Genomic DNA, 24,172 nt, shown 5'->3' with positions numbered 1-24,172 from the left:
CCCCCCCCCGTCACTCTGTGACTTTTGTGTCATGATCCAGTCTCTGCCCCTTCTGCCCACTTCCACCATGAAACCCATCACAGCAGTCTAACTGATGCCAGTATTCTGTTCTTGACCCTCCAGAACAATGAGCTAAACAAACTTTCCTTTATGAAATTACCCGGCGATAGCAGTTTGATTTTAGGAACATAAACTAGACCAATGCAACAGTGTGAATCTTGGTAACTCTCTTACAGCACAGACAGGAAGATTCTAGTTCTGCATCTGGCCTATGACATGAGCTCACTGAATGAAAACAGGGTTGCCAACATAAATACCAAGTAAGAGTCTGTGTTTATACAGGCTGTCATCCTGTAGGCTAGTCTGCACTTATAAATAATGCTCTCCAGTCCCAAATCTGAAGCATGGGTGTAGAAGAACTCCTAATGCACATTTTCATAGTCACAGAGTACTACACAGAGAGCTTCTGCAATTGCAAGTGTAATGTGTGTTGGAGATTTCATAGGCTTCACGGTGCCTGGACCTTTGGGGTGGGAGGAGGAGGGGGTGAAGACAACTGGTACAGAGTAGACACCCCAGAACCATCATATCCCTTTTTCTGCAAAGAAGAGAACCAAAATTAAACGAACTGGAAGAATCTGGGGGTGGACAGGTAGTGTTGGGTGCCTTTTGCCTGGGAAGGAAGGTAGTAGTTATAGCTGCAGGAATGGATGAGGTCATGGGGAGTTCAGGATGAAATAGGAAAAACCTGAACTGCACTTGACCTCAGAAAATTCACAGTACTCAGCTCAGCTCTGCGAGTGGCATGATGCAGATGTCCAGGGACTATTTGTTGAATTAACAAATGAGTATCAGGTTGAAGAGAACATTACCTTTCTTTAAAAGGCTCACTCTTACTTGTTTTATAATCTAGATTTGTGTTTTCAGTGACGGCTGAAATCTGAGTTTTTGCAGAATTTAGGTCTCTCCGTATTGAAAAATCTTCCCCTCAAAGCTTATCAAATCACCACCAGGATGTTAGGGGTGGAGGGGTGTGTGTGTGTGTGTGTGTGTGTGTGTGTGTGTGTGCATGTGTATGTGTGTAGAAACTTTTGCGGGCCATAAAATAATTCTGGATGTCTTTTTTAACTGTTTCTAATCTCAGTTTTTGAGATAGGGTCTCAGTGAACACAAAGTTCTTTGGGCAGCTGATCACTGAGCTTCTAGTCTCCTTTTGTTTTGTTTTGTTTTGTTTTATGTAGGGGTGGGGACACAACTCAGGTCCTTGTGCTAGCCATCTCCTCAGTCCCCCAACACCGATATTTATTAAACACTTAATGGGGTTCTGACAGGCTCTATAAATTTTCCCATCCTACTAATTAATGTACCTTAGCCCCAATTAGACTTGGAAATTAGAGAACATGCTTCTTGTGTGGTTGAAAATTCTTCACTATCCAGCAGGGTTTTTGACTATAGCAAGATCTCAATAAACAGAGGTGTTTAGTCTTAGTTAATCAGCTAGTATAAAGTCTTCTCAAAGAAGGCAGTGAAATGGAATGCATTGGAATCTTAGAGGGCTGAGAAATGAAGTGTCTATTTTGTAGGAAAAAACTGATGCTTGAAGAAGAAAACAGAGGGGGAACCAGGACAAGGGAACTGAGCTCCCAGCACAAGGTTTTACTGGGTCTACAGAAGAATCAGACTATGGAGACGACATGTAGAGATGATTCTAGGAAAAGCAGCAATGTGTTTTCCTTCATCCCTCAGCCACTGTTATCTTATGTCAAGTACTGCTCTCAGTAATGGGGACAAAGGGGTCATGGGGCTGCTGAATCTGGTCAGAAGGGCTTGACATTGTGCTATAAAAGCCCTCCTGAGTAGACACACCCAAGAAAAGGCCTCAGAGACCACAGAGAACCATGACCTACAGCAAGGCAGGGCACAAACAGCAAATGTATGTTTGAAGGCATATCAGTGATATGAGAGAAATAATTTTGGGAACGCAAAGCCACCATTTACTTTTATGTTTCAAATTTAATTATTGTAGAAACAATAATAAAGGCGTTCACATCCATGCGTGCCCTAGACAAGGGGGCGGTGATCCAATGTGCATTTCTGCCTATCATTAGGCAACCTGCCTAAAAGGAAGGTAAGGACTGTTACTGCCCTTCTACCATGGTCCTGTGGAAGTTCTGAGAAAATACAGCTGTGTTTTCCTTTGACCAGGGAGCTCTGAATTTCTCTATCAACTGCTGTGACTTAGGGGAGGTATGGAGTTCAAGACAGCATTGGTCGGTGTAACAGCCTTGGCTGTCCTGGAACTAGCTCAATAGATCAAGCTGGCTTCAAACTCAAAGAGATCCACCTGCCTCAGCCTCCCAAGTACTGGGACTAAAGGTGTGGGCCATCACTGCTGGGATAACTGCATCAATTTTTAGGATCAAGGACAATGAAGTGGCACTTACAAAGAAACAAGGGAGTTGGAAGACACTGGAGAATTATTTATCATTTTCCATGGAGGATTTTCTTAGGGATCCTCCACATTTGACCCACATTTCCTACATGATTTTATGAACATCTCACTTAAGATATCTTCATGCTTTCGCTTGTACTGGTTTTCATATTTGCTCCACATTGCTAGATGGCTCCTAACTTAAAGGGTTTCTTTGTCCTTAACAGAGTACTGGAATACTTTTAATTTTCCCCTATGAGACCTACTTCTGCCCTTTGCAGTTATATAAAATAACTTCACGATCTCTCATCTCCTCTAAAGTCTTTCCTACATTTGAATGATGTCACTGTGACTGCAGTTCTTAGCGTTGAACAACCAGGACTGACTTGACTCATCTTAAGCTGATATGGTCTGCAGGCCTTTTTACCTAAGTGGATACCTTTAGACATAGATAACTGTAGCTAATGAGACTCCCTCCCACATATACTAAGTACAAGGCACCACTGTGGGCTGAAAAGCAGTGATACTCAAGAGAAGGTCCACAGCTTGTTCTAAGTGTTCATAACTGGAAGATGGATAGTTCAAGGATAGGGCATCCATCTTCTGTTGACTCTCCCATGCAGCTTCTAACTATAACAAAGACCTAGATATAGTGCTACGTGCATTATTTAATACTGGTATTCAGAAGGAGATTGAGCCAGGAGTTCAAGGCTATCCTAGGCTACATAGCTAGAATCTGACCCTCAAATTAGAAGGGGGGAAAGAGAGAACAAACAATATTCTCTCGTTCCAGCCTGTTTGCCTGTGATCAATAATTTTTCGGGTCCAATGTGATCAAAAATTTTTCAGGTCCAAACATACAACAGGACTAGACCAAACAAATTGACTGTACTGACCAGCTTTCAATTAACTCAGCAACCTGCCTTTTGATAATAAAACATGTACTGTGCTTATGGGCATATGTCAAGATAAATAAATAAAAATAGGAATAGGGGAGATTTTAAGATAAAAAATTATTTAAAAAGTTTTTATGTTTTGCCTTTGGTGGTGTTTAGATAACCTTTTCTTGGCATGTCCAATGAGTTTTCAAGGACATTTTATATTCATTTGCCCTTTAAAATCGAATTATTGTCATTTAAAGGTGATCTGCCAGTGCTGTCTTACCTATGCTTATTAAAGCTGTCTAAGGATATGACATTCAGACTGGCGTGTGCTGCTGGTGGGTTCTGGCTTGATGTTAATGTATTTTCTGATTCCCTACTAAGCAATCCTACTTTCATTCCCATCAAACCAGATTTTTAGAATGAACTGTAGTTGCCCAGTCTCTAGCATCTGTCTGAAAATAGGCAGTTCCCTGTGATCTTCTCAAATCCCTGTTACTTGAATATAAAGGTCTCAGCATGGCAGTTGGTCCTCAAAACACATTCACTTTGCTTAAGATTCTTAGGATCCATGTGGGGGGAAAGTTTACTGTCTTCTTTTTTTTCAGAAATAATTAACCTCCTTTTAATTGGAGCAGGGTCTACTACTAGACATACAGAGAAATAAAAGGAGGAGGGAAAGAAAGCCTGGGCCCTCTCTTCACATTTCACAACCTCCCAAGGAAATAAAGTGAGAAAAGGAACAGAACAGGGTTTCTCTCATTTGGTCGAGTGCATCCTTTGCATGCAGCAACCACCTTGTTTTAATTTCTACAACTGAATACAAGCAGGTATGATGCTCAACACTTATAATCAATACATGAGAGGTGGACAGAGGACAATCATGAGTACAAGGTTATCTTTAGCTACATAATAAGACTGAGGCCAGTCTGAGTTATATAAGCTCTATGTCAAACAAACAAATCAGCCAACCAATAAACAAAACAAAATACATTAAAACAATAGTGCTCAAGCGGATATCTAAGGATGCAAAAATTGACATGAGTAGCGATAACCGTGTCTACTGTCATAGTGGTAGGCACTGAAGCAGGACTGGCCTCATGTGAAACAAGACAGTATAGAGAAGCTTCAAATCCCTACCACTCTTCTCCATTCCTGGGGAAATTTTTCAATATAAAAATTTTTAAATCCTTTATGGGTTCCAGAATATACCTTGCTGTCTGACATCTCCATTTATTTGTTTGCTTGCTTATTGTGGGAAACTTCTCATACCTGAGGTGTCTTGTTTTTAAGACACTGTGGAGATGCTCAAAGTTGCTCTTGGCCTTACTAAGCAGAAGTGATCACACTCCCCTCCCCCCAGATTATCCTTATACTTTGTAAACCCTAAAGTAGTTGCACTTGTACCCTTTGGATGTCAGTAAATCATGGTAAACTAGAGCTAAAGCAATATGTATATACTCCTGTCATTCATTCTGACTGTGAGTTTGTAAAGTTCATTACTGAGGATTCATTCAGCACCTAATCCCTTGTTCCTGAGAAAAATCTGAAGGTAGCATTGCTTTATGATGTTAGTAGAATTTATACCTAAGAAAGATTTCTTTATTTCATGGCCAAGGATGTCCCAACAGACTTCATGATTATATTTTTGCAATCCTTAATTTGTATTAAGGGATCAGATCATTCACTGAATGCCTACTATGTGCCAGTTGAAATAATAGGTCTTGCAGGATAATGATATGCAAACAGACATGGTCCTTTCTCCCACAGGCCCCTTCTCTTTGCAAAAACTCACCCAAATCACCCATGTTTGCTAACTTACTACAAAACAATACTCTTGTAATTAGCAATAAAATTTCAATGTGAAGGGCCACAAGTGAAAACAAACTGATCCCAGTTACTCTTTAGCTAGAAAACATCTAAGGAAACGTTATGTCAGAATGCCCCTGCACATTCTATACTTATTTTTATATAAATGGCCATTTGCCATACCATAAAATTAAGATGCATAAAAGAAGCAAACTGTTCATGAGAAGAACAGTCCTGTGGGCCTTCAAACTTAATGAAAAATAGACTTTTAGGTTTTTCCGCCAGCCCAAAATATATAGAATTCAAGACTCAGCATTGTCTACATATTGAGTTCCAAAACAGTCAAGGGTCCAAGGAGAGACTTGTCTAAAACAGATAACATTCTGAACCCAATGGCATTAAAACCCCCAAAGAATGATAACACCCTGAGGGGTAAAAAAAAGAATCTCACAGCTTTACTCTCTATTTTTTTTTCAGGGTCATGATGTACAGTTTGACTGGTATGGTCAAACCAATTGTCAAATAGAAGTAGATTATTCTGGTGATGCTAGGAACTATGAACATTTCAATGAGCTTCAGTGAAGTAGAGGGTAAATAGACATATAATTAACCTCAGCATTCCCCAATAATCCTGCTAGGCTCTGTAGATACTTCTGCAGTCTCTGGGATTTGACTATCTCTGGGCTGGCACTATGTATCACAAATAAATTGGATGCTTGTTACAGTTACGGGTCATAAAGCTCATAGAGGAAAATGGATGGAGGTAGAGCGATCAATAAACATATACTAAGCATACACTCTGGGCTAGACTCTGAACAAGTACAAGTAAAAACATACCACACCAAGATAGCACTATCTGAGGACACTGCTTGCTGGGCACCATAATAAGTCTTGGTATACATAGCTTATAACTGCAATTCAATATCTGGTGTTGCATCTGGACCGTGGAAAGAAACACATCCCTTTAGGCTTGCTCACAGTCACATTTCATGAAGTTGTAAGATGTAGGAAAATTTATTTTGTTTTCATACATGAAGAAATTTCATTAAAAAATAGAAAATTCAATCTGGTCTGTGAAACAGGTTCTCTGGGGGATGTTATGGGTATTTTTATGAACTCATCTTGCTAGATTATTCCCAAGTCAGTTCCTAAGAACTCTGAAGAATACATGTATTCTTTTGTAATGTTAAAATACCCAGGCTGGTATGGAGAGATGGCTCAGTGACTGAGCAATTGTGAAGAATGAAGTTTGAGTCGCTAGAGTCTACTTAAAGTTCAGCAGATGTGGCCAGTTATTGGTATCCCAGGGCATGGGAAGTGGTAACAACATGCTTGGAGTGGGCCGGCTTCCCAGAGCCTAAATAAATGGTCATGTCTGGCTTCAGTGAGAGACTAGTTCTCAATATACAAGATAGAGGATTGAAGTAGACACCTCTAGTCAACCTCAAATCTTCACATACATGTACACAAATAACCACACACGTGAATCACACACCATCTGTGTAAACACACACTCAAAATATACATGCTAAAGGGTATTTGACAAATGACTTGGAAACATAAGGAAACTAGCCTTTCCAATACTGTATGCTACCATGAAGTACTCACTTTGATTAAAAGTGTCTTCAAACGGTAAACAGAGACTGACTTCAGAGCTTCAGCATAGTTTGAATCAAAAGTAAAACCATCGGTCAAAATAACCCTTCAAAGCCCCCTCTAGCCTATTAATTCTGAAATTGCTACTCGTACAAAATAATTATCTATGAAGGATCAAAAGATGTTCATAAAACCACAGCAAGGGAACTGTGGTGATCTAAATGACCCCCATAGGCTCCTATGTTTGAATACTTGCTCCCCAGCTAAGGGAACTATTTGGGAAGGATTAGGAGGTGTGACTTTGTTGGAGGAGGTGTATCACTGTGAGTGGGGTTTGGTGTTTCAAAAACTAACCCTAGGTCCAAGCCTAGGCTCAGGCTCAAGTTCAGGCTATCCTTCTCTTTTTACATTTCAGTGTGGCTTTAATGATGTTTAGTGTGTATCACAAGACTTACTGAGTTTTAAGAGGATGATAGGCGTAGGGTGTACCAATATCTGCATTCTCTCTCTCTCTCTCTCTCTCTCTCTCTCTCTGCCTATAGGTTATGATGTACTTCATAGCTACTTCTTTAACATCATGAATGCCTGCCTACCTGCCTGCCTGCCTGCCTGCCTGCCAACTCTCTGCAATTATGATAAAGGACTAACCCTCTAAACTGTAAGCAAGCCCTCAAATTAAATGCTTTTTACTTAAATAAGAATTGCCTTGGTTGCTTCACAGCAGTAGAACAGCAACAAAGACAGGATCTTAGGAGAAACCCTGTTCTATAGAACGGGAGAGATGTTTCAGTGGTTTAAGAGCATTTGCTGTTCTTCCAGAGGATCAGGTTGTGTTTCCAGCACCTAATGGCAGCTCACAAATGCCTGTAACTCTAGTTACAGGATACCTAATGCCCTCTTCTGGCCTCCATGAGTACTAGACACACATGCGGTATACATACAGACTTTCAGGCAAAATACTCATATATAGAAAATAAATTTTAAAAATAGATGAAGATAAATCACAATGTTTTCCTATTGTTCTGATTATAGCACCACATCATTTTTATGTCTTATTCATTTGTCTACTTATTGTCTCACTATGTAGAACTGTCTGGCCTCAAACTCGGTACTTAGTATGTAGATCAAGCTGGACTCCTATTTCACCTGCCACTGCCTCCCAAATGCTGGGATTAAAGCTGTACTATTTTTTTGTAGACAGGCAGACAGACAGACAGACAGACTACTAGGTAATTATGAAAGGTTGAAATGAACACAATTATAAACTAGGCCCAGAATGTGTGTGGTGGGAGAGAAGAGCATCTGTGAGGGGCAGGGAAGAAGACTGCCTCCAGGAGAAAACCTATCAACCAACAGACCCACCGACACTTACACATTACTTTCCGATCTCGTTTAGAGCCCTACTCACTTTCTCTTCCTTGATGATGTGATGGCATGTCAGGGTCCATAGTTAAACAGTTAAGTCACTTGTTTTCAGCAAAACTACAATCCTAATAGCACATTAAATGCATCACAGAAGTTGGTCTAACACCTCAAGTTGTCTTGCGAACATCATGAGTTGTATTTTTGTATAGTTTTTCTGACTTCAAATAGATCAAGTTTCATTCTTTATAATTAGTTGATTGGCATTTTTAAATTCTCTCTATTTTTTTCCTTTGCTACTTGTATTTTATTAAAGGATGAGTGGAGTGGGGTTGTGCAAGATGCTGGGCATACAAAGATAAATGAAATCAAACCTTGCGAGGTATTTTAGTAGGAAAGGAGGTGTTTCCTATATGCCTCACGCAATTTTCCCTCTAGTTTTTAATCATGGCAAGTTCATCTTGTTGTTATGGGAAGTACATCCTGAAAGAAAAGCTGGAAAAGTTCCATTTGTTGTGGCATCCTTAAGTACTAATGTTGGTTTTACCATTTTCAGTTAAAGATGGCAAAAGAGAATGTATATGGGCTTTGTATTCTGTTTCTTTGTACACAATAACAAATGATGCAATGGTCAGGCGAGTGCTAATATTGGGAAATTGCATAATCAAATTGTAAGCAGTTTAGCTTGCACTCAGCATCACAGTTAGGCAACTAAAGTGTAAAATATAAAAAAAAATTATTCAGTCATATTTTAAAATGATGTTCTTTATTGTTAGAGGCCCACAAACTCTCATTCAATAAATTATTATGAGGAGCAGCTAACATTTCTTAGAGCATGCTATTAGTCAGTACAAGTTGCAAAGTACGTTCTCATATTCTAGGAAGTGGTGAATAATATGTGGGCTGTTCTGACCCTTTCTAGCTATGGTTAAGTGTCATTTTCTCTTCTATCCCTACACTGCTGTTTTGAGAAACATGGGAAGCTGTATATCAAGTGCTTTGGACAAAGTGACAAACAATAATCTTAGAAAATTTGGGACAGTGAGGTGGCTCGATGGATAAAGATGGCTGCTGTAAAGTGTGAGGAACTGAATTCAATACCTGGGACTCATATAGAGGGAGACAACTACTTTCTCTGACCAAGTTGTCTTCTGACTTACACACACACACACTCACACACTTAATTTTTTAATTAGAAATTTTGTCAATATCTGTCAAATGACTAAAAACTGCAAAGCCTGCCACTATCCATTACTTCCACAGTATCCATTTCTTAGCCAATCCTTCCAGACAGTCTCAAACAACAGCCCCTTAATCATCTTTAAATAAACAAACAGAAGAACCAGAGTTCAGATGCCCAGAACCACACAACTGTCAGGTAGCTGAGCAGCCTACCTATAATTCCAACATTAGGAAGATGGATAGAAGGAGATCCCCAGATCAAGCTGACAAGGTAGACTAGTCCATATAGGCTCTCGCTGTAATTGAGGGGCTCTGCCTCAATGAATAAGGTGAAAAGCTATCAGGAAACACTCCTCATGTCATCCTCCAGCCTGAATACACAGAAGCATTCACATCCACATGAATTTGCACATCCTCATGCATACATACACGTGGAAGAAAAAGAGAGTGTTTTTCAAAACATCTTAGTGTTTAATTATACATTATTTCTACATATGAATGTTGTTATTATCATACCCAATTACAACTGTACTACTTAAAACATAAGGCAGACTTATACAAAATTCATGCCTCTGTATTTAATAATCAGCAGTACTCTGCATTAACATTTCAGTTCTTAATTATGGATATATATATATCCAAATTCTGGGGCTGGGGTGCCTGAAGTAGCATAGAAAGGGACACTCAGGTTCTACATAGAGGCTATTACCAAGTGGGGTGCTCTGTACTTCACTAGGTATAAGAACCAGAAGCACTGTACATTGCTGGAATATGAGTCCTGGTCTCTGGTCTTTCTCAGCCCTGCCCCCAACTCACAGTAATTACCAGACATAAGAAATTTAGCCAAGAAACAGTTTCAGTGGCTGTCTCTTGACGTGTACAAGAAAGCTCTAGAAGAAGACAAAGGAGATTGTATTAGGTTTATACTACAGGAAAGCAAGGCAATGCTGTGGCATGAACTCAGACCTTTGGATGCTTAGGTGTGAAACAAGCATTACCTATCACTTTTCCACAGTATTGCATTTTGAGCTTTAGTTGCAAGTGAACCTGAAACGATGATACCAGCATTCTGGAGAGCACTGTCCATGTGGTCACTGAACCCTCCTCTAAGTTTTAGGATCCTCTCTGATACAGCTAGATGGGAGACCTGTTACCCGCACCAGGCTGCTGATTTTCCAAGTAAGTGGCAAGAAGACTGTCCTTTGGTTTTGTTTCCTGTCACTCCTGAGTGTTTTCTGAGCAGAGGCAGGATGCATGAATGAGTTTTTAGAAGCTTGGACACCAGGGAGGTGGACTGACAGCCCCGAGAGAAGCCACAGTAGTGAGGAATGCTTTACCACACTAGTAGATCGTGAGCAATTTAGAACTGGTTCCCTACAGAAAGGAAACAGCCTTATAATCTCTTCTTTGTGAAGTGACCCAAAGGCGGCTCACTGAATTTGGAATCAGAAGTTTGGGTGGGAACCTGTTCCCAAGCCCACTTACAACAACTTTATCAAGAAAGCAAATTTACTTACTCAATGGGAAGAAAAGATGAGTACTGTCAAAAACAGAACTTGTAAAATATGTAAATTATACATACCGCAGAGATCACAGGTAAGTCTGATTTTCCATGGAACATTTGTATTTGGATAAAAATTATTTGGATAAAAAATATTTCACTCTGCTGTATGTCATTCTCAATATGATACACATAATATGTATAACCTGGCTAGTGCTCCCATTCATCTTACAACATGTTAGCATCCTTAGTTTCATGACACCAAAATCTAAGGTGCATTTTGCATTTGAGGTACCGTGTAGTTAGGAACCATCTTTCTGTAAGTTTCATTATAAGGGAAAGTGCAGTGATAAGGATGAAGATGGTGTAGCCAGCTCTAAAATACCATCACTCTGAACCTTGAGACAAAAATGTTAAGATTCACATTGTGTTGAATCCAAACTTGTATTTATACTGAGGAGAAGGGAGGGAGGGGAGGGAGGGAGGGAGGGAGGGAGGGAGAGAGAGAGAGAGAGAGAGAGAGAGAGAGAGAGAGAGAGAGAGAGAGAGAGAGAGAGAGAACATGAGAGTATTTGTCTGTGGTTGAGTCAAGTAGCCAGTTTTGGTGAAGTTAATACTTTAGGTTTCTGCTCACTACATTTTGGGACAGATGGCTTCTGGCGGGTGAGTCTTGTAATGGTGCCAGGGTAAGAGCTACCTGGATCATATCTGTGAACACAAAAAGATTTGATTCTGCACTTTGAAGCCTGTCTTTTCCTTTTATTTAAATTTTCATTGCTAGGGAATCAAACCTGGAGGTTTGTGTCTGCTAGGCAAGCACTCTTTCACTGAGCTGCACCTCAGCTTTCTCATTCTTATTCTCGGGAAAGTCCCTACTCATCGTGGATGTTGATTTATGGACACTAAGCATCATCTGATACGGTTGGCTCGCACTATGTTATTCTGTGTACTGACATGAGAGGACATTTGTTCATTATGTGTTTTGTATTTAACAGGTTATGGATGTCTTAAACCTATTGACAAGCCTCTCTACCATCCTCAGCAAACCTAAATAGCAGCAACAGGTGAAAAATGTCATTTAGAGACTTGGAAAGTCCTAGGAAGGCTGTCTTTATTCTAATCATTCAGAGGCAAATGATTTACTCCTGGGTTCAGAATAGATATAAACCAGCCCACTCAAAGTGAATTCTAGAGACCATTGACAAAATTTGTTTTGGGCTGGATGTGACCATGTAAACAAGCTGTCTGGGAGTCCTTGGAACAATCCGAGAGCTATCAAGGTAAATCAGTCACTCTTGGGATGGAGGAAGACCAGCAACACAACAAAACCAAAAGAAATGGGTTCCTTGAAAGCATTGCAAGCCATAGGGTATGACCTCTTAAACATGTACTGACTGTTGTACTTTTAAATTACAACCATCAATATGGCCTTTATTGAGCAAGTCAGTTTTAGTCACGGTTTTTGTTCATTGCAACAGAAAGCAATGTGGTGTGTTCATGCCATGGTAGGGTGGACTCTCTCATAAAACTGCAGGCTCACATAGCCATCCAGGCCTCACATTACAAGCTCTCTGCATTCAAGGATTCATGTTTCCAGCTTTGCAATATTGTCACCTAGCAGATCTCTTCTTTTCATACTTAGTTCATATTTCATAAACACTTCCTAACAGACAATAAAGAAACCATATCAAATAAATGACTGTATCACTCAGGTCAGAGCACATCCCTTTATCAGTTATTTTGTACATTTTTAACATTGGGCTTGACTCTCCTTACAGTGTTTGCTCTTCTCAATATAGCATTAGTCATATCCCAAGCTCATTTAATCTGCTTTTCCTCCCCTTCCCTAAGTACATAAATAATACATGTTATAAAAGTTATGACACATAAGGTGAAAATAAAAATAAGCAGTGCACCTCCATTCAATATTTGCCCTGTTAAGAGTCATCAATGTAGAATTCAAATGGACAACTTTATCTTTATTTCTTTATTTCCCTGTCCATCCTTATCATCATCTCTTCTAAGAAAAATAAATGTAGTATAAATATAGTATACAATGTTAGTCATCAGAGCAATCATCTTATTTCTCTGTTTCAGATTGAGTAGACATTTTAATCTAGACACCTGATTTGCTAAGTATTTATCACACCATATACTTGCATAGGGATGAAGCATAGCTAATAAAGATATGTTATTACATTGACCTTTTTCTGAAATAGAGAGAAAGGAATTCCTATATTTACTGTATGGCCCAAACAAAACAAAACAAAATAAGGTTGCAAGGTTCAGTTGCAGGGAATACTTCCTAAGACATTCCAAATAGAAAACCTTGTGAAAACAAAGGTAACAACTACAAAAATACAAGCAAAAATCACCTATGTTAAGTGTTTGACAATTCTCATCACATTAAAACACACACACACCCATACGCACAAAATTCCTGGTTTTTAGTAATTACAGAGATCTGCTGCCTGGAATTCCTAACTGATAATTCCCTTAGGTGGGTCTTTGTTTCAACCACAACTTGAGATGAAAAGGAGGGATTGGAAGAATTAACCGCTGAAAAAGAATGTGATAATAGCCATTTGGCCACATGGAGCTGTGGAGTCTGGGGCTGGCTTCAAGCCAGCTTGTAAAGCAAGGCTCCTTCTGGCACCTTCTGATTGTACCCAGCCCGGCAGGTTTCAAATCACAATTTAAAACTACAGGCACAGAGAGCACACCTGAAATTCACCATGATTCCTCCAAGCAATCATGTCTTCCAATGGTATAAACGGTAAATGGCAAAGGGTTTTAATCCAGTTGGCCCCTAAATTGCCTGCCAAAGTAAATCAATGCCTCTGGATGTAAAGAAAAGCAACACTTATCCTTGATGGATCAAATTGTTGTCCATTCTAGAGTGGCATTTTAAAAGCTTTTAGTCTGACACTTTTACACCAGTTTCTTACTCAAGTGATTGTTCACTTAATATGGGGAAAGTTGAAAGCAAAAGCAAACAGAAGCTCCAGGAAAACCAACCCATTGGAATCTTAGGCTTACTACTCAGAAATATAAGTGAGTATTTTGCAGGGATGTCACCAGTATTAAGAGCAAACAAATTTCCAAACTTCAAATTTTAAAACCATCTCCCAAACTCTAATAGGGATTAAATATTCAAATAAAAAAAAAAAGCTTATGGCCAAGATCCAAAAAATGGAACCATGCACACCTCAAGAAAGTCTATTGGGTAAATCTATGCTAGGGTTACACTGTAGAGTCTGGAATCAGAAGGTGTGAGTCTAAATCCCAGGAATGCTATATGCTATATTAAACTCATCAACTCAGTAATATTAAATGAGTCTATTTCTAATTTCATTTTACCACTTGATAAAAAATAAAAGCATCTACCAGGTAAGGCTGCGAGGATTATAAGAGGAGAAAATGCACGTGAAACATACAGCAGAGTGGTTGGGACATCATAAATTACATGATTCTTAAATGTGATGTTAGAGATGGGGCCGTGGCCTAATTGTTATTTGGCAAACCCACTAAAGAGCTATGATATATTATTTGGCATCAGTTTATTTCCTTCCTCTCTTCTCAGAATAAAATTTAGAATTGAATAATTGCATGAGGATTTGGGTACTATTCTAGAAACTAAGTAAAAGTGAACAGAGATGTAAAAACTCTCTTTTAATCAGTTTTTGAAGTAAAAATAGAAACAAATTACCAAGCTATCAGTAAGAAATCTTTTCAACTTCCATCTCAATAAATTAATATCTATAAAACACAATTTGTAAAAATTATGACTTTTTCAAAGGTGTCCTTTTTGTGCCAGATAGTGTGTTCTGTGGTTATTATTTCCCATCCACTTGAGTTAGTGCTCCCACCTTTCTCCTGCCCCATTGTACAGATAAGGAGAGTGGGACAGATGCCATTAACACTCTGTAGGAGACAGACCTCTCTTTTTCCATTTGCACCCTGCTCTGCTTTACCCTTTTCCCATCTTCTAAAAGGAAATTCTGTATGTCACAAAGGCAAAAATTACATTTGCTACTTTGCTCTTTAATCAGTTGGGCAGTGGGGATGAATAAGCCATCCTGTACATACCTTGTTTTGACAGCTAAGAAAAACCATCTCATGATAAATTGTTTGAGTCACATGATTTGACTATGTGTGTCTTGTTTTTTTCTAAAACATTCTTATCACAGATTTGTCTTGCTATAAAACCCTCCCTCACTGAGATAGGGTCTCTTGCAACTCAGGCTGACCTTCAACTTGATATACAGCAAAGGATAACCTTCTGTCTCCAGCTTCCAGTTGTTGGGATTACAGGTACGTCCCACTATGGGTTTATGCTGTTCTGGAGATCAACCCTAGGACATGCTAAGCAAGCCCTCTACCCACCAAGCTGCAAGCCAGCCTCTCTTGCTATAAATGTAATTGTGAATAACTCATGCTAAATTGTCTTTTGTTTTTATAAATAGAGCTCATCTTTTGTGGGTGGAAAAGATGGAAAAACCATCACTAGATGTGAAGAAAGTCAGTTTCCTGAGTTTAGCACATTGCTTTATTTCTCTATAAAGCCACATGAACTGAAACCCAGATACTGAATAATAAAGTCCGGATTCTGGCACGTCATTCTTTTTTAAAATGTGTCACAATAAAACTCACTATATAATACATATCTCAAGGGTACTTCATAACTATATTTTTCTTGGCAGTAAGGTAGACTCACACTTTTAGGAACCTTTAGCCATGTGTCCCGAGCTTTATAAAATGTCATGGGCTGGCTGCACCATTAAACACAGATGTTCATTTATATCTGCAGTGATTTTCTAGATTTCCTACCTGGATCATTACTGTGAAAGCCCAGAGGCTTTGAGCTGAACATAGAAATTTTACAAACCCCCTCCTGGGACACCTGATTGTAGATTAGAAACAAAGTTTCAGGTTACACACCCTAAGTGCTAACCACATCACATAGCCCCTCTCCTCTTTAGGCAGAACTTATTCAGAGAAACAGAAAAATATAGAAAACCTATTTGTGGGGGGAAAAGCATGGGAGAGAAATGTGTTTGTGGAAAAAAATACATTCTGTAACCTCAAATTTTCCAAGTCTTTTGGAGCAGTCAGAAAGAATCCTGGGAGAGAAGATCCAACTTTATGTACAATGTGACAGTTCCAATGTCCAAATCACTTATTAAGGAGAAGCAAGGAGAAAGCTAAGAAGCCAAGTTTCCTGATGAAATAAATAGGCATGCATTTTCTTTTCAAAGAATGCTAAGCAAATTGCCCTCTTTCGGGATAGTATTTCTGTCAGTTCTACAGCGATCAAGAAAGAAAGAGTGCATTCAATGTACAAGGTAAACACTTTGCCCAGACAATTAGGGATCAGAAGACAGTAGCTTCTTGCAGGTGAAAGAAAGCCAGGCATCAAGCCAGGCACACTTGAAACATTCAAGAAAATGTCTTTGCTATTCCTCTCCATATATAATATGCCATATGACACTACAGTTAAATCTGCTTCTCAAAAAAAAAAAAAAAGTACATCAAGCTGTTGGTTTCTGAGAGATTTGGGCTGAGGCAAAACAACAGGACAGAAAACAGTGTGGAAAGAAAGACCTTGCAAGAAAATAATTCTGTACAGTTCACAGACCAGGAGTTAGCGCACATTCTGTGCAGCCAGGACCTGGAACCTGGATACAGGGCAGCATACCCAGAGATCCACAATACAGCTTCAGGTAGTTGTTAATGGCAAGAGGGAACTGGAGCACACAGCCACAAGTTACAGACCCCAGGCATGTCTTCTGCATCTTTCTGTCCTGCGGGAATGACTCGGGGCTCTCTCTCTCTCTCTCCCCATCAACAGGCACAACAAATGCAAATCTGGTCCCAGCCTAGTAAAATGCAGAGCCGACCACCATACTGTGTTCTACAATAATCTCCACAATGCCAATTATTCACAGCCCCTCAGTTCTGTTCACACAAAAGATTGCAATTTGAATCTTGCCTTGCACAGGTTCAGCTCAGTCGGAGCTGGTAACCAGGCGAACAGTCTGTTTTAAGATTTACGGATCGCTGGGGAGAGTCAGTTGGGGCGTGGGGATGGATAAATTGCCCTGTACATGCCTCCTTTTGGCAGCTTAGAAAAACAATTTTATGACAAAGAGACTTGTTCTTTTCAAAGCTCACCCAACAAATGAAACTGACAGAACGAAACCCGAGAAACTTTAGCAACCACGGAAAGCAGCCTTCCAAGGATCAAGGTAAATAATTGATCCCTCGGGTTCTGTTTCATCTTTTAAGCTATTTTGGTCATTAAAGGGAAATTGTGAAATTTGTCAGAAGCCCAAACACTGACACGCAGACTTCTGACAGCAAGAGCATATTCCAAGCTACAGATATATTTGCCAATCTTATTCAACAACAATTGGCTGTCAAGCCAGGAAACTTACCGAGCACAAAATTAGGGAACAAAGCAGGGAGGAGGCAGGAGACACTGAAAGCAGCTTTCCCGTTTCCTTGGTGCCAGATTCTCCTGTCTCCTGTCCGGTTCACACTTGCCTTGATAACTAAGACTCCGGCAGAACTCACTAGCGGAACCTGATGAATTATAAAACAGCCCCTCCTAGACGCTCATATTTTACATCACAGGGGGTGACCATGCAGCATCCTCAGTGGCTGGGTACATATATTTCCTTGTAACTCATCTTGAAGAAAATAACAGCTTCAGAGGCAGTGACAGTAATTGGTGTTTGGGATGTACCAGTACTAACCAATAGGATGCTTTCCCACCATCCATACAGCACTCTCATTCTCCTCGCTTGTATTCCCCTATACCTTGTTAAGGTGGATCCACCCAAGCCAGTAGGGAGAAAGCAAAAACAGTGAAATGTGGAGAAGAGCCCCGCATAAGAGAGATGCATATATATATGCATGCATACAGAACTGTGCTATTTGGGGTTTCTATAGTAGTTCTGTAAAGACCCAGCCCTGCAATGGCATAGTGTGCCATAGTGTGCATCAAATACTTCCACTCTGATGAGTCTCTCAGTGACCAGGAAGGTTTTAGAACCACCAAATGCTGGAGATCAGAGGCCAAGGAACTTTTGATGCTTGCTGAACTTAGAGGGGACAAGTAATCCTAGAGATTAATGAGTCCACCCTGCTCATTGCATCTGTAAAGATATTGTGGCAAGAAAGGTTAATGACTTGCCTAGGTCACATAGTTCATAATTCCTAAGTGTGACAGGAACTTGAACCTAAGCCCAGGTCTTCTGATATCAAGCACAAAGTCTTTCTATGCTCCTATGCTGACCCCAAGAATAGAAGCCATGAAAGTAAACTATGTAATGATAAAGAATATTATTAATCAAGAATTATTAAAGGGAAGATGTGAGTATCATGCTTGAGCCTTGTTTCCTATCTGACAAAGGTTAGTTTGATGTCGGAAGGTTCATCGGGTATCAATTCCCCTGGAAAGCATATTTTGAATAATAATGACAACCATTTGTTGGGCACACATGTCAAGCAGTTTTCTAAATGCTTAGCATGCATCAATTCATTTTATCTTTAGAATGCTCCTATGAAGTGGGTCCTAGCATTAAAAATATATTACATATAAAAAAAAAACAAGATTCAGAGAGAGTAATGAATCTTCTAGACAGGATCACACATCAACTACCCAGCAGAAATGGAGTCATTCCCTAGACTGCTCAGTTCAAAGCCCACACTCCCACATCCTGTTCTACCATAGAAACCTATCATTTGTGTTAAATTGCTAACAACTGATGGGCAATGGGCACATTTATTGAAGATGATCTTTTGTAGAAATAATAAGATAGTGGTTGGTGATTAAATGATTTTTTTTAAAAGTTCCACCTCTGCCAGTAACCAACTATATAAGCTATTGTTTTACTTATTATGGGTATACTCATGCCTACCTCAAAAAATCAAGCAGAATACATCAGATAAATAGTACCCCTCCTTTTAAAATAACACTTATATACAGACTGGTAGTATTGTTCCTATCACACTTCTATTATGAATATTTATATATAACTTCTCTTTTCTCCCAAGTATCTTTTAAATGTCAGTTGTTACTTTGCCAAAAGTCTTCCTGGATGTTATGAAAGTACAGGGGGGAAATCCAGAGATGTCTGGTATTCAGGTTGCCAAGCATCACTAGGATGCAGGATTTCTTGTGAGAATGGAAGACTACAGGGGCCTTGCTCGTGGCTGCAAAATCAGTCAGTCTTTCTCTCAACTTCACCTCTTCCTTCTACTTCAATCAGCCCAGCTCACTAGCTTCTTTCTAGTTTATCAAATGAACTTGCAAGTCTAGGGAAGCATATTTACAGTATGTATCCTATCTATTCTGATGCTCCACTAATATCTTTTGACCTTCTTTCAGAAGAACATCTGTCACCAATCCCATAAAAATCTAAGGAATTTTTGCATGGACCCATTATTTCCTGTCATTAAATCAAGGTGTGCCAAGGGAGACAGGCATCTCTCTTGTCCAGCTCCTCTGAAGTCAGCATAATTATTATTGTTGCTATTAAAAATTGCTATTTGGGGGCTAAAAAAAATGGCTCACCTGTTAAAACAATTGCAGAGCAAGTATAAGAACCAGGTTTTGGATTCCCAGAGCCCATGTAAATGCAAGATGGGTGTAGCAGCCCACCTGCAATTTTGGCTCTAGAGACAAGAGATTCCACTGAGCAAGCAGGCTAGCTGTATCAGCTATGCTGGTTAGCTCTAGGTTCAGCTGTGAGACCTTGCTTTAACGTGGAAAGTAATGAGGAACTGACTTAGGCCTCCATATGCATGTACATGCATGCACACACACACACACATACACACACACATACACACACACATACACACACACACATACACACACACATACACATAAATGCATCCATATATATGTGAATGTGCAAACACACACATGCATACCATTCACACATACATGTCAGAGGAAAAGGAAACTGCTTTCTTTAGGTGGGGTACTGATACACACCTATTATGCTTAGCACTTGGGAGGTAGAGATATGACAAGTTCAAGGCCAACCTGTGGTACATAGCAACAACCTGTCTTTAAAAGGATGGGGGTGGAAGATAAAAGAAAAAAGAAACTGGTGTCTTAAAGGTATGCAATCATCATTCCTTCATAACCCTCAGGGTTGGTTAAATCCTGAGGCTTTAGAGATTCTACCATGCTATGGAGAATATGCAGGCCTATAATGACAGGCTTTCTCAGCTCTCTAATTTCTAGAGAATGACTTTGTAGCTAACTTAATTTGATCAAATACAGACTACCCTCCCCTTTGATCACACACAGGCTACACTCTCCTTATTTTAAACATTCTCTAAGTAGCTAAGTAAAATATGCAGTCAAGTTTATGCACACATAAATGCACCCACACACATGGGAATGTGCACACACACACATACACACCATTCACACATACATATGAGAGGAAAAGGAAATTGCTCTCTTTAGGTCGGGGGCTGCTACACTATGGCTTTCCCCAACTTTCATGGCCATTCTTTTTTTTTTTTAACTTTATTAGATATTTTCTTTATTTACATGTCATATGATATCTCCTTTCCCAGTTTCCCCTCTGAAAAAAATTAAAAAAAAATTAAAACAACAACAACAAAAACAAACCCCTGTTCCCTCCCAGCTCCCTGCTCGCCACCCCATGCTCTGAGCTCTGTAGAAGAAACGTATATAATAGAATTGAGGGTTTGGGGAGACTTGAGCATGGACGCTCATAAGCAAAGCCAAGTATAAACACCATGTGTAGCAAAGAACAGATGGCAGCTATGTTTTCAAGATCAGTTGCTACTTCCTCTGTGTGTGTGTGTGTGTGTGTGTGTGTGTGTGTGTGTGTGTTGGGGGGCAGGGTTAGTCACCTATTACCTCAAACAGTTTGGTCCTTTCAGTGATTGCCAGTTTCTTTGACTTGCTATGATCCTCCCAAATCTCGCTGAAGCTACTCCTTTTTCTTTTAAAATTACATTGATTTATTTATTTTTGTGCATGCATGCCATGGTGTATGGGCCAAAGTCAAAGGACAACCCCATGGAATCCACTCTCTCCTTCTACCATAGGGGTCCTAAGGGATGAAACTCAGCAGGTTTACAGCAAGTACCTCCACTTGCTTAGCCATCTTGCCAGGCCCCCAGAAGCCATTTCTGTTTTATCCATTGTCCCCATCACTTAGCTTCTCCATTGACATGCCTCGTGAAAAAATTAACACAGGTGAGCATTTATAACTTCCACATATTTCTCAGCCTCCCTTTGATGAGCAATCACACCTTTACACAAAATCATTTGTGATTACTACCTCATGCTACCAATTACTCTCAGATATAATGAATTATATAGAGCCTAAAATTTATACAAATATGTATGCACATATATATATCTTATACGACATTAGAGATGGTGTTAATATTTATTGGGTAATTAATATGGGTTGGTGATAAGCTAAACCTCACATTTCTCATTTAACCCTTCCCCCCACAATACCTTTTTGAAATATACTCTATTGTCTCTGGAAGATGAAAATACTCTGGCTAGAAAGAAGAGGTGGATCTATTCACATGTGGCAGTCAGAATAATTATCAAAGGATCAAAGGTTAAGACTGCAGAGCCTATTTCTTACTATTATACTCATAGTTTGTAGGAAATTAAAACAGCAGAGAATATACTGTGTCTACTTTCTCATATATATTCTTTCTTTAGGTGACTTTACTGTCACTGTACTGTGAAGATTGCTCTTATTAAAGTAAATAATGACCTTTTCGTTGAGACAGGTCAATGGCCAATGTGTAGCCCTTTTTATTTGACCTCTGTTAAGCACTTGGCAGAATCAATTTTTACCTTACTGAATTAATCTTCTTTTTCCTTTGTTTCCTAAACTCCTTGATTTTTTTATATTATATGTCCATTCTACTTTTTAAATTTTGAGTGTATATGTTTGTGTGTGAGAGCATGCAGAACATATACATATGAGCCCAAAGACAATATTCGGGCATCAGGTGTCTATCACATCTGCCTTATTCCTTTAAGACAAAATCTCTCACTGAATCTGGAAATGGGCTGGTATCCAGTAAACATCAGTACAGTAACTCTCCTGTCTCTGTGTCTCACAGTGCTGGGCTTCCAGGTCTATGTGATCACACCCAGCCTTTTAACTTGAGTGGTGGGAATTTAAACTTAGATCTTCATGACTGTGCAGACAGTGCTTGGACAACGGAATCATCTTTGCAGTGCCCATTGATCCATTCTTCTAAGTATTCTCAACTGAGCCTTCTATATCCCAACCTTTCAAAGTACCCTATCACTTATCATTAGACCACTTTGGTTTCAGTTACTCTTAAGGCTACACTGTCTAACGTCAAGGTTCAAATGACATTTGTACCCCACCCATCAAACTCTCATATCTACCATCCCTATCTAAGCATTTCCACTTGATTGTTTAAAATCAAACTCTTAATTTCCTCCCTCATCAAATATGCTCTATTTTCAGTATGCGCATTTTTGTGTGTGCATATGTTTGTGCATGAATAGAGGCCAAAAGTCCACTCTGGGTATTATTCTCGAGGAGTCTTGTACTGCTATTTGTTTGTTTGTTTGATTAGGCAGGGCCTCTCATTAACCTGGAGCTTGCTGGTTAAGGCTGATTAAGCCCCAGGGTTCTGTCTGTCTCTCCCTTCCTAGTACCAGAACATCATATCCTGTATTTCATATTTCCATATTTCACATGGATTTTAAGGGTAGAACTAAGGTCTTCATGCTTGCATGAGAAGTACACTTAACTATCCCCTCAACCACTCGGTGTGGAACTTTTTAATAAATAATATAATCACTTAGCTATGCTTGGTCAAAAGCTCAAAGATGTCATCTCTCCTTTTACCTTACACTTCAAACCTTATTTGTCATCAAATGTTGTCTTTAAAATGTATCTTGAACCTTTCCCACCTCCATTTCTACACCTCCCTTATTTATACCACCATCATCTTCAACAAGATTTCTTCAATGCCCTTCTAATTGACTTGCTTTGGCCAGTAGCTTTCCTACAATCTCTTATCCATCCTGCAGCCAGAGTCAGGCCCAGCCCCTCCTCTGGAGCTTCCCACAATGCATCTCATTTCACTCAGGATCTGCACACCAGTGCAGGTGGAAGTCTCTGAAGGTCCTCCTCACTGGAGAGACACAGACAGTATAGCCTCCCCTGTTCCTCCAGTTACTTCTGTCTTCCCCCCAACCCGCTCTGGACTGGCTCTGTGAGGCCAAAGGCCTGGCCTCTTTTGTTTGTGATTGAACTTCTGAGTCTAGAACATTGCCTACCACATAATACTTGTATTTCTAATGCGAATGTGCTTAAAATCCTAACTTCAAAATGTCTTGGCTTTGCCTTCAATCCCAGCACATAGGAGGCAGAAACAGGCAGATGTCTGAATTTTAGGCCAGGCTACTCTAAAGATCAAGTTCCAGTATAGCCAGGTTTACACAGATAAACCCTGTGTCAAAAACAAACAAACAAACAAACAAACAAACAAGCAGTCTTGGTTTCACATATTTGTACAAATCATTTTATTCTTGTAACAAAAAGTTTTTACTTATTAATTTTCTTAATTATTAATTTTCTTAAGAAGTCACCAACCCACTCTTGCAGTGCTCTGGTTTGCTAGAAGTATTTCACAGTGTACTTGACACCTCTTGTGTCTGAGTGGACAGAATAATTCTTTAAGAAAGGTTGCACTGATTCAATTTTGTCCTCCTTCCAAATTTACATCTTTGAAGTCCTTATGCATAATATCTCACTATGACTTCATTCCAAAACCCAACTGTCGGAGATTGTTAGGGTGAAGTCATACTGGACTAGGAGGAACTCCCAATCTAATGTGACTGGTCTTAGACGTTAGCATGCACATAGTAAGAATACTGACTAACGGCTAGAGTTCCACTCCTAAAAAAAAAAAAAAAAAAGAAGAAGAACTGATGGGATCCTGGATAGAATTTTTTTTCTAGCACCTTTGGAAGAATAGTAATAGAAGAATGAGGACAGGGGCTGCTGGCACCTTAACAACTACAAATTAACTTGCTTCAGTTTTGACATGAAGGAATTGGTGGGCTGAGAATTAAAGCAAGATCTATATGACTTCAAAGTCCATTCACAGAAGCAGAGATTCCTAGACACTGATCCCTGATCTTTGGGGTCCAAAGAAGAGTAAGAAAAATTCATAAGCTACAGGATTATCTTACTCAGAAAAAAAAGGCCTTCTTTTATTATAGGATTATGTCCTTCCTCCTGTTTGTCTTTCCTTCCTATTGCTTTTGCTACATCTCTTTGTTTCTGAAACTGGTGAGGAGAAAGTTCATAAATCTGTTAAACTATAAGGGTTTAT

At 39.5% G+C, this 24,172-nt stretch overlaps 1 protein-coding gene across 22 annotated transcripts in view; it reads right to left on the bottom strand.

The window, feature by feature from the left end:
* Positions 1-24,172, bottom strand: part of Dlg2 (discs large MAGUK scaffold protein 2) — a 1,953,494-nt gene that overhangs the window by 182,279 nt on the left and 1,747,043 nt on the right. Inside the window, exon 1 of one of the 22 annotated variants that reach the window (XM_031387367.1) lies at positions 17,200-17,501. The exons of 20 other annotated variants lie outside the window; for them this stretch is intronic. The gene's annotated coding sequence lies outside the window, so the exon portion shown is untranslated. Of the gene's footprint in view, positions 1-17,199; positions 17,502-24,172 lie in introns of those variants that run through there. One more of the 22 variants, XM_031387370.1, reaches the window with a different exon arrangement.

This window comes from Mastomys coucha, unplaced genomic scaffold (assembly GCF_008632895.1).
Source record: "Mastomys coucha isolate ucsf_1 unplaced genomic scaffold, UCSF_Mcou_1 pScaffold21, whole genome shotgun sequence".
Classification (NCBI taxonomy): domain Eukaryota; kingdom Metazoa; phylum Chordata; class Mammalia; order Rodentia; family Muridae; genus Mastomys; species Mastomys coucha.
This window is presented reverse-complemented; position numbering and strand designations above follow the sequence as displayed.